A 4,137-nucleotide genomic window follows, 5' to 3' on the forward strand; every position below is an offset into this window, starting at 1 on the left:
CGATGAACGTATTCCTCACTGGAATCTCCGCTACCTCATGCTTCTCTCTCAAAACTTCCTCATACAGCTTGGAATTTACGCATGACTTCTCACTTCCAGAGTCCAACAAAATCTTAACTTTCCTGCCCCATATCATCAGTTCAGCCGTCGGTGTAACAGTAAAACTACTTAAATTATCCTCATTACATAATACAGGGTGATTAATTTGAAAGTACAGAGCGGAGTGCCGAGGATTAGGCGCGCTGGGAAGCGAAGACAGCGAGCGCAGTGCGCGCCATGGCAAGCAGGCATAGTTGGCTCAAAGAAGCGGCATGATTACGCCTATAGAAACTAAACGAAACTGAACTCGCCGTCTACATAAATGCTCTGGACAAATAAGTGAATGAATAAACAAATAAATAAATCAACTAGGAAATTAAACTGAACTCACCAGTATTTACAGACGATGCTGAAAGTGATCTCCTTCAGCTAAGATGCAAGCCTCACATCTTGTAATGAGATTTCGAAACACAGTTTGTAGTTCATGCACAGCGATAGAACGCACAATGTTCCTAATTTCAGTTTTTAATTCTTCTGCAGTTCGAGGATTATTCCTGTAAACTTTTCCTTTAAGATTTCTCCACAGATAAAAATCACATGTGCTTAAATCAGGCGAACGAGGGGGCCTTTACTGATGATCTGATCATCATCGAACATTTCCCGTAACCGTCGAATAGAGCTACGCGCCGTATGGACCGCTGCACTATCCAGCTGGAAATAGCCGTACCTTTTCTCTTCTTCAGTCAGTTCAGCAAAAAATGGTTCCAGACTGTTGTGAATATAAGGTCAGAAGTAATCGTGTCCTGAAAAAATATCGGACCGATAGCGCACCACACACCCACCTTCACATCGTGCAGAGGTCTCGGCTGTAAAATGTGCGGGTTGTCTGTATCCCAGATTCTATTGTTCTGTGAATTTACATATCCACTCAAATGAAACCAGGCTACGTCGCTCATAAAAAGAAAGTTCGGATCCACAATATCGTCGTGGACACTATTTATTAGCCAATTGCAAAATCGTATTCTTGCATTGAAATCTGTAGGCAGTATGTTATGGACTGAATGAGTCCGATAAGATCGTAAACGTAACAATTTTGTTGCACCACGTTATATGAATGTGATTATTATCGATGCATTCTGGAAGATTGGGTACCTACCTAATCATCCTGAAAGATTTATAACTCCCAAGGCTTTCGCCTTTGATCTTCCTGGCGCTAACATTTGTTACTACTGTGGCGCGTCATTTTTCATTCAGTGCTCATGGTGCAAGTTAAAGGTTTGTTTTTAACACATTGTGAACACCGATGAAATATATTCTGAATTGTAACACACAGAAGATTTCTCTAGACTCGCAGAGTACCAGTCAGGGTTTTGGAAAGGATTGAGAACCACAGTTCATTTAGTTATATTTAAAACAATTATAAATAAAAATATAAAGCGAAAAGAAGTTGGATTATATGTTGCAGCAAAAATATTCAAAAAGCTTTCAATTCCGTGAGCAGGCAGGCTGTTGTTTCGAAGCTGGCTAGGATAGGGATGTCAAATAAAATTAGAAAATCCTTAGAAGAACTACGTGCAGATGTGATATGCTTGATTAAAATAAGGGAAGATTCAGTGGTAGACAGGACTGATTCGAATATTGAAATTATCACCAATGTTTATCATTTTTATTAATGATGTAATGGACTGCCGAAGGAAGGAGGATAGGACAAGACACTGCTTAAAAAACAAAGACATTCCTAGCAGACGATATCCTCTCACTAATAATATTTGGTGTGCAAAACCGTCTTAAGAAAACTGCTGAATATTGCAGAACATGGAATTTCAAATCATATCAAGAAAACAAAAGTAATGGTATATAAAAGATGAAATGAAATAAAGAAAAATAAGAGGCACTGGTGGTTAGAAGGTGTAGAATTAGAAATTGTCAATAAATTAGAATATTTAGGAATTATAATAACGCCGAATGAGAGATGGAAGGAACAAATAAGACATACCAAAATGAAAGAATTGGCCGCTTTATAATGCTCAAGCTCCTTAGAGAGAGGAAGGTGCCAAATATTGAATACAAGCTACTCAAAAATTACTCATGTTCATAAAGAAGAGAACACCTTGAAAGACTAGAGATAGGAAGTTCATATTCACAGGACATGTTCACTAGTATGTTCTGCAGAAACTATTAACATTTCAGTCACCTAGGTTCAGCATGTGTCCTGTTGCCTTAGAGCCACTAGGTCCTCCATGGGTACAGATAACTTGTTCCATTCGTGATGCCATCGACGCGTATAAGATGCAACTGGCGTCCCGGGGTATAGCCATACATGATGCATTCATCTAGTTCCACAGTTCATCTTTGGTGGTTGGCATTGGGTCACAGCGCCGCACCCGTCGTTTCGCCATATCCCACACATTTTCTATTGGCTACAAGTCCGGTGATCGGGCGGGCCAAGGCAACCGTCTGACATCCTGTGACAACAAGAAGGCACGTGTTCGAGCAGCAACATGTGGTCACGCACTGTCCTGCTAAGTACGAGAATTTGTGCTTTACAGTGGCAAAAATTGAGGTGATATTTCAATATACGTACTGTCCTTTAAGGCCGGTCTCCACTGATTAACATTTAGCAAAATCATGTTAAATGTTAAAAAAGTTAAATGTTAACTGGTGACACCATCAACATGTTAAATGTTAGATGTTGTATAATGTTTCATTTAACATTGTGTCCACGCTTAATAAACATGTTAAATTTGACTTTCTTTGTTTATATATAGGTAGTTCATCATATCAGTTTGCGGTAATACATTTTGGTGGTGTCTGGTATTTTCAAAAAAGGACAATGGATTCAGATGAACAGGATTTTTACCTTTTTTATTGCCACTGTTGCTTCTTGTTATGATTTAGAAATGCAGTGTTATTAGACACATATCCTCCCCTTATCCTACTCATTGCTTCAAAAGCAAACATCTTTGAAGTATAAACTTCCTCCTCTTCCGCCCCCCGACTTCCGACTTTTCTGATTTTTTTTTTTTTTTGCAATATTCGACTCTACTGTGAGCGGAGGGACGTTAGTTTTTCTTTCGATGCAATCGCGGAAATAATTATAAATAATTATAGATAATTTAGAGTTCCTGGAAACTGTCGGCTTTCTTCGCTTTATCTCTGTATTCCTTTAATGAGACATCCCACAAACAAGGCCTTTCTATACTGTCATTAATTAAGTCGAAATTAATCTTGCTCCACTCCACTTCTGACTATAAATTTTAGTGTAGTGCAGAGAGACCAACACGCTTTCGCGTACCGGTACTGTATTTGTAGCTTATAACAAAGAGAATGAGTGTTGTAACTATAATCCTACTTCACGAGAGGCACGTCGTTTGCGTCGTTCGGCTATCTGTTGACATGGAAACGGCAAGGAAGTTGCCGAAGTGAACGTTAAAAAGTATAGTTGATAAGAAATAAAACACCATAGGACTCACACATAACATGATGACCTCATATAAGACACAGATTAAGGTGATTTATATCCCACCATAATTATGACAAACATTTTCCAATGGAAGAGTGAGAGCAAAGAGGCTGTTGAAGGATTATAATACAATATGTGTACCATCAAGAAACTGATTTATGCTGTTAACAAGAGTAGGAGTTAGAGAGGATAGTAAACACGAAATACTTGTGGGGAAGGTGATGTCCATGTTGAGCAAAGAGGATAGGAAAAGCTGTAACAGAAGGTGATTACTGATTACTGTCGGTATCAGGCAAGCCACAAATACAGGAAGTTGGAGGAGAAAGGTGAAAAGGATTTTTATATTGGGGAGTACCCAAGAGCATGATTAAAACGTAGACGAATAATAGATGTGATGTGGCGCCGAGAGTACGTGCCATAATAAAACCACGGTTTAGGAGGAATGACAGGTTGTGATAGATGATAAAAATGTCCCTTTTAACGTTTGCTACGAGTGATATATGTGTCAGTGCTGTTAATCTGGTTTCGTGTCTGGACGATAACAAACGTGTCCAACCACACCATTCAAGGAGAAGAAGTTGCCGAAGCTGTGCCAACATCTCTTGAACAAGGCTATTCTTTTAACCTGTACATGA

Source organism: Anabrus simplex, chromosome 2 (genome assembly GCF_040414725.1).
Source record: "Anabrus simplex isolate iqAnaSimp1 chromosome 2, ASM4041472v1, whole genome shotgun sequence".
Taxonomy (NCBI): domain Eukaryota; kingdom Metazoa; phylum Arthropoda; class Insecta; order Orthoptera; family Tettigoniidae; genus Anabrus; species Anabrus simplex.